Source organism: Elaeis guineensis, chromosome 5, assembly GCF_000442705.2.
Source record: "Elaeis guineensis isolate ETL-2024a chromosome 5, EG11, whole genome shotgun sequence".
In the NCBI taxonomy this organism is placed as follows: Eukaryota; Viridiplantae; Streptophyta; class Magnoliopsida; order Arecales; family Arecaceae; genus Elaeis; species Elaeis guineensis.
In genome coordinates, this window is record NC_025997.2 from 21,771,796 (window position 1) to 21,780,064 (window position 8,269).

At 34.3% G+C, this 8,269-nt stretch overlaps 1 pseudogene; it reads right to left on the reverse strand.

The window, feature by feature from the left end:
• Window positions 1–273: 273 nt before the first annotated feature.
• Window positions 274–1,592, reverse strand: LOC140857788 (zinc finger BED domain-containing protein RICESLEEPER 2-like; annotated as a pseudogene).
• Window positions 1,593–8,269: the final 6,677 nt, after the last annotated feature.

Genomic DNA, 8,269 nt, shown 5'->3' on the forward strand with positions numbered 1-8,269 from the left:
ATCTCAACTGTATCGTGAGATAGGCTATTATAAAAATCATCCAAAATCCTCCCAACAATATTGAAGCTAGATTTAGATGCAATGATAGACACTAGAATTATCAATATATTACCAACCATCCTAGATAATATTAGATATTTTAATTCATTGATTCTCCAATAATCTAGAACGTCAAAATTCGAATCTTTTAGAGGATGAATATGTTTAAAAAATTATATATTACAAGTTATTTTATTAGCAATTTTGAGTTATATTTTAATGTAGATATACAAATTATAGATCACAGAATATCATCTCTTCTAAATAAGTCTTTAATTCCAACTTGGATAGTTGGACAATTTCTTCCTCCTGCATAAATTCTTTATAATCTTACATAAAAGACTCTCATTTTTTCTACTTTGCATTAATGTAGACACAATCTTCTCCACTTGAATATGAGAACTATATGCACCATATAAAATTTTGTATAATGATCACAAAGACTTTGAATAGCATCACGCACCTTATTGATCTTAATTGAAACATGATCAACATTATCATTGATTTTCTGAAAGCAACACTTAATAAGCTTTATCTTATATCTTGGATCAAAAACAAACCCTCTAGCAAGAATATAAGAGTAATCTTTTTAATATTTCTTAAATGTCTCATGCATTTTAAGGCCATCATCATCACAATTATATTTGAACTCCTAGATTCTTGAATTAGAAGCATTTCTTTTCTCCAAATCTCATAGAAATATAAGTTTGCAGTTATATTTTTTGTTTGTAAAAATATTTTAGTTATATAATAGAACAACTTTAAAAAGTTGTAAATAATCATGCCTTAAGGCCAATCTTCCTCAGTTGGTGCATTTTTAGAATTAGAATTTTGAGCCTCAAGTCGCATAAACACATTCTTTAATTGTATTGCATCATTTAATATAAGATATGTAGAATTCTAATGAGTAGGTACATCTATGCATATCCTTTTCTTACCATTCAACTTTAACTATTTAAAAATTTTCATGAATGTTTCCAATCATGCTTAAGATGACTTTATAAATTTAACAAGCTCTCGGATCCTATCAATAGCACTGTCCACTACTTTCAACCTATCCTTTACATCAAATTAAGAATATATGTATAGCAATGTATATAAAAATAATCTACCATCTAAAAGTTAATCTCTTCTAATTATCTTTGAAGTTATATAGCCACAACTGTATTTGTTGATAAATTATCGAGGATGATTGAATCTAATTTTCTTTCAATGTTTCAAGAAAAAATGCAGCTTGTTATATAATCTCTAATGACTAAATTTGTGTGTGGTGAAGGCACTATCTTGAAGTTGATAATCTACTTTTTAAGTTTTTAATTATTAGTGATATAATGTGCAGTGAGACACAAGCATCACAATATAAGCTGATTCTTCTATAGTTTGCCTTAAACAACTCATCTAGTCTTCTTTTTTCCTTTTCATATACTTTAAAGCAATCAGATGTCAATGCTGTCCTAAAAACAATATTGAAATTTTGATCTAAGATTTCTAGCAAACATGCAGAAAGCTTGATGTTCGACTATTGTAAATAGTATCTCTTGTAGAATTATCATTCTTGCAAGATCTTTATAACTTCTCTCTTAATCAAATGAATAGGGAGTCAACTCTTTCAATACAACATCATCTTTAAATGTTATATTACCTATTAATTGTTTCTGCCTCCTACTTATAGTTCTTTGTATGTTTGTAAAGATGACTTGTCCCATTTTTTAGATTGGCTGAAAAAATAAAATAACAATAATTGCATTTAGTCTTGTCTTTTTAGTTTTTTTATCTCAGACTAATGATTCCATATCTCCAACCTCTATTTTTTTGCTCGCTTTGGAGTTGTCTGTGTTATAGGGCATTATAGGTTGAAAACTACGTACCATAATCAAGTGCACTTGAAACTTTAACTGTATTTTTATTGCTATCCATCATAGTTATTAACTTATTTTACATAGAATTAAATAAAAATATATAAGCATAAAATACAACTAAATATGATAGAAATATAAACTGAAATAAGTTAACAACTAGCTAGAGATCTTTAATACAATTATACAAGGCATAAGCTTACAACTATTGCTAGCTCAAGAAAATTTCATGCAAGTGGAATAGATTAAGGCTTTAATTGACTTAGTTCTGCACTCATTCAACCATTCAAAAACAAAAAGAGACAGGTCCACTCATGGACCATGTTATTTAACATAACCCACTCATTGATGGGTAAAATTCTACTAAGATCTTGACTTGTTTGTTGAAACATTTAATAACAAGGAATCACCCAGTTTACTGTGTAGAAGCCAATTGTTGTCTTGTATTTTCTCTTTAGCTGGATTTAGATGATACAGAGATCGTCCAGGAGTCTTGTATCTGCAATAGGGGCATTTCCATTGTGCATCATACGAGCAACCAAACAGGTCCGAAGCCTTGTATGATATTTTTAGATAGAATGATGTATAATAGTTGATCCAGGATCATCCAACTATCAACAGGGCATAAGAAATAATGGCGGAGCAGCATTAAACTTTTGAATGAACGTGGCAAAAAATTGCTTGTTTGCCTCTACCATGCCGGTGCCACCTATACATGGATTCAAATGCAAAGACAAGTGGTAATGAATGTCCACTTGAATGCAGATGGCATGAGCGCAAGCAAAAACACCTGACTTCATGATCTTGACTTGAGAGTCTAATCAGCACAAACACTAAGGTCGGCCTAAACCATTTATCTTGTAACTTGGCATGACTACTAGTTCTTGAAGAGATTTTTTTTTTTTTTGAGGTAAAATTCAGGGAATAAGGTACTCCTGATATTATTTTATTGATTTGAGTCAGTACATACCAATAGTATAATAGAAAGGGAAACAATAACTTACTTGACGGGATGAAGTTTTGTTTTGTTTTTTTTTTTTCCTCTCTTTTATGGAGGATACGTGAAGCTTGGAGGCTCATGTTCCCATCCCGTCAACTACAGAAGATGGACCATGTGTCACAGAGTTGGGTGGTCTTGATTTCAGTCGCTCCAAAAGAGACTTCAGTGCAAAATCACTGAGTGATGGCTGCGAGGAAAAAACAGACTTCTACTCCCACGAACACTCTCTGAGCCTTGGGAGTTGACGGTTCGGAGGTCTTCTCATTTGCGTTTCGATGAGTGGGAGACTTGGTAAATGAGGCTCGCCCAAGTTCATGTGCTATGAGGAAGGCTTTTTTCGGATTCTGGAGCGTGGAGATATTTACCAATTGGACAGGCGCTCCCACCTGTTACACCGGCGCCTGAGAAAGCTGGGAGATCAGGAGTCTGACATTAATTGGGTGGGAGATGACCGACACCCAGCTAACAAAAGTATTAACTGCTTTCTTTGCCGACAAGGGAGGCATGTTGGCTTGGAAATGGAAGGCACGGAGGTTGCGCTCTTTCCAGATACACCAAATAGCAGTTATAAGAAGACATTCAAGAGTGGGGAACTTGGTTTTGACAAAATGGGAATGTCTCCATCTGTTCCAAATTTCGGTGAAAGACGATGGGAGTTCAGGAATGTTAAGGTTTGAGAGTATGAGATGCCAGTAAGCTATGGAGTAATTACACTGCATCATGAGATGATTCATGGATTCGCCATGTTCGCCGCATAGAGGGCAGCTCCCAATGATGTTGATGCCTCTTTTGATCAAATTTTCTCTCGTCAAAACTTTATCATGATAACATAACCAGTAGAAGAGTTTGGCTTTCTCTGGCATTGGGATGTTCCAGAATCCTTTGCCGAAGCGGGAGATGACTCCGCCATGCACGAGGAAATTATAACAAGATTTAACTCGGAAGATCCCATTAGAGTTCCACTTCCATGTCCATGAATCTTGTCCAGGGGAAAGAGGCACATTCTGAAGGAGAAGTCGCAGTTGCTGGAGCTCCCTAGACGCTAGAGAGCTCATTGGATGTCTGAAGGAAGATTGAAAAGGCGCCTTCTCGAGGAAGTGTTTTACCGAGCAATTTGGGTTTCTTGCAAAGAAGAACAGGTTGGGGAACGAGAGTTTTAGTTCCATGATACCAATCCAGTGGCCTTGCCAGAAGAGAATGGTAGTGCCATTACCTACTTTTGGGCTAAACCAGAGCTTAAATAGATATGATAGCTTTAGCACATCTTTCCAGAAGGGCGAGGCTGTTCTTCTCAGTGTCCTTGATGATCCCAGGAGAGGTCTCCTTTTGTAGTAAATATTTTTAATAAACAGATACCAGGGCTTATGTGGGAAGTTCTTTAATCGCCGCCACCATTTCATTAGAAGCGCTTGGTTTAGCATAGCAAGATTCTTAACACCGAGACCTCCAAAATTTTTTGGCCTGCAAACTTGACCCCAGCTTACCAAATGTTTGATGTTGCTGGTAGAATGTTGGCTATCCCAAATAAACCTTCTGCAAAGATGATTGATTTTCGATATGATCGCTGATGGTAGTTTCGCCACAGACATCCAGAAGACGGGTATGGCATTTAGAATAGAGTTGGTTAAGGTAATCCGGCCAGCAAGCGATAACGTGGTTCTTAAAGAGAAAATTGGTCCAATTTTCAGAGCAATAAACTAATTGTCCCAAACAATATAAAAGGAAGATTCTCAAGTCCCGAACAATATAAGAGTAACATCAGTGCTATCCACACTACAATGTCGCTTATCAAAATAATTGGCATGCATCAGTTGCATCTTGAATGAAATGCATATTACATGTATAACCATCCAATTTTTGATTTGATTGGAGAATCTTTTTCCTCCTTTTGAATTATATATTAAAATGTTTATAGAAACCCCATAGATATTGATCCCTGGCCAACTTCTGACCATTAATATTACATTCCTGAAGTTCTGCAGCTCACTGGAGTCTAACATACGGCGATACAGGAGATGACACGACCACTTATAGAATTTTAGTATGGTTAATAGAAATCAAGTTGGTGACAGCAAACTTAGGAGTTTAGGAGATTGTTTGGGATTAAGTCTAGTTGACTTGGTTTGCTTATAATAACTTGACAAAATCACATTAATGTTTTATGAAATGGTCGAACCTGCTAACCAACCAAGAACATTCTTTTTTCCTATTAACAACAAGATTTTTGAAGATGTGTCTAAACTACTAGCCCATTAACTTGACAAAGATTTTTTTAGGAAATGTTGAGCTATTAACATGATCATTATTAAAGTGAGAGAGAATCTGGAAATGGAAACATTTTGAAGATAACAAGCAGATAACAATGTGAATTGAAAATTGTATTAAAAGTAGAAATTACAAACAATATTTTGAAAAAAAATGAAATATCATGAATTCTTAGTGCATACAAAGAAAAACTTTATCATCTTGTAGAGATGGCATGTTCGCTGATTTTGTTTTTTGTCCCGGTAGAATAGGGGAAGAAAAAGGTCTTCCCAAAAATCATTCTCCATGCAAGCAGCATTAGTCAAGATCAACCCTCATTAGATGTGAAAGGTCAAAGTCCAAATGGTCAAGCTGCTTGATTATGAAGGCGTGGATACATAACTTGGTGATGAAGATTGAAGACTTGTGGGCTAATTTTTATATTGTCTGGGACAATTAGTAGGTCAATATTGCTGGAATTCTTTCTATTTCAAGAGCCTCAAAAGATCTCCAATCTCTAAGTCTCTTTTCTTGACATGGACTAATGAGGGCCAATATAGGCCCATAGCTTTTTGCATCTGAGTGTTTCTTTTATCTAAAACACTATGGTTCTTTCTCTCAAGAAAGAAATAGGACATGATTCTGAGTTTAATAATATTTGAGTGTTGAGCCTAGTATTAATTATTATTCTCTATGATAATAATAACAATCATTGCCAACCAAGCGAGGAGGAAATGATAGGGAAGTGATCAAGGACATGGCGGTGAAGCAAAGATGACACGGCAATGAGGAAAGAAAAGAGGATAGAGGGGGACAAGGTAGGCGGATACCTAGAATTTTGAAAGGAGCCAAGGAGGATGGACAAGAACAATATAGGCCAAGACCTAGAGTTTCAAATGGAGAATGGAAGAGAAACAAGAAAGTACGGAGGAGTGGATATGAACTGAGATATAAAATCTAGGGTTTTAGACCGACAAAGGCTTGCAGGCGAAGAACAATGTAGACATACCTCAAGATGAATCTCAGTCACTACCTCGCCAAACTCCAAAGTTGTCACTATTTCACTAGCTGTTCTGTAGGAGAGAAGGGAGATCAATTGGGAAGGAATCAAAAAAGTGACAAATAGAAAAAATGCGATTTAGGAAGAACAGATAAGTGATTTGAGAAGAAGCGAGAGAGTTTAAGACCAAGGTTGAGAAAACAATAAGTGATGACTCAGGATGAATTCGACATCGTGCTCTGGTTCGAGTGAGTATGATGGGCTCATTCCATTCGAGTTCTATACTAGGTCTAGATCAGATCGGATTAGATTATTCATTATAAGATCTAAATCAACGCAGAAGTCTCAGCAAATCGGATCAAATCAGAATTTAATAAACCCATATCCGATCCAGAACATAGAACGAATCCAATTTTAGAACTCGACTCAACTCAACAAATCTTTTAAAACGATTCAGATCTGATCTGATCGAGTCAGATCGGGTTGGATACAAGTCAACTCAACCTATTTGCAGCCTTTGATAGATCAGGACATGATATATAATTGTAGAGGTTGTGTAATATATTTTTAGGCTTAAAGGTAGGCTTTGTTATACTATGAACAAAATTTATGGAAAAGGATCCTATAAAGGACAAAACTTTTGAGAATCTGGATGTATAACTCGTTTTGATTTTTTAAAATATTTTTAAATAAATAGATGACTATTTATAAAACTTATTTGGAAAGCTGTGATTCTAATCTAGCCCGTATTTGAATGGCTCTCTATCATCGATCTTAACATATAAACTGGTTAGATAAATTAATAATTATAATAAATCTTTGACAAAATAGCTTTGTAATGAAAAATCTAATCAAGCACATAAGAAAAGAAATTGGAGAAAAAATTTGAAGAGGAGACATCATGCTGAACTATAACATATTATACTTGACTAAAAAAAATGGGTTAGATTTTTGTGCTTTATTCTTCCAAAAAATATATGAATACTTATAATCTCTAATGAGAATCTTGTCAAGCACTTGGGAAAGAAATTGGAGGCCAAGTTTGATACTAGGGTGGCATCGTACTTAACAATCATATCTTATACCTCACAAATGCTGTGATGCATTGGTGACAAGAGAATAATAGTCGGTGAGACATATCACATCTTACACACTACAAGAAATTTGACTTTTAACAATGAAATTTTAGCGACGAAATTTATTTCATCACAAATAATTAAGCTTTTGCAATGAAATTTAAATTTCGTCTCCAAATATCAGGTATTTGCGACGAAAAAATTACATTGCAAAAAGTTATATCTTTTGCAACGAAAATTTTATTTTTGTTGTTAGAAGTTGATCTTTAGCGACGAACTTTTTTTTCGTTGCAAAAAATATTTTTTTTTGCGATGAAATATTTTTTTCGTAGTAAAAAAATATTTTTCTGTGATAAAAAAAAATTTGTCGCAAAAAAATGATATTTTTTACGACGAAATTGATATTTCATTGCAAAAAATAAAGGCTTTTCTGATCAATTTTATTTATATTTAGTGACGAAACTATTTCATCGCTAAATTTTATTTTGTTGAAAAAATTTGAATATTTTGCGATGAAATTTTAAATTTATTGCTAGAAATTGATCTTTAGCGATGAAATTTTTTTCATCGCAAAAAAATAGTTTTTTTGGTGACGAAAAAATTTTTCGTTGCTAATTTTTTTTTTTGCGATGAAAATAATTACGTCGCAAAAAATTTGATTTTATGCGACGAAATATTTATTTCGTTGCAAAAACTTGATTTTACGATCATTTTTTATATTTGCGACGAAATTAAATTTTCGTTGCAAAAAATTAATCATTTGCGATGAAAAAATTTTTGTTGCAAAAAATATATTTTTTTGTGACAAAATATTTACTTTTAGCAATGAATTGATTTCGTCACTACATATTTTTTAATTAAAAAAAATACTTTGAAATAGGGCCCTAATTCAAATACCTCTTGATCTCCCCACGCCGCCGCGTCGACAAAATTTTTTCCCTCCCCGATCTCCGACGACAGTCCTCCCTCCCCGGTCGTCGGTCTCCTTCCCGATAAGTTCTCTCCCTCCCGCCACCATCCTTCTCTCTCTCCCTCCCGACCACCATCCTCTCTC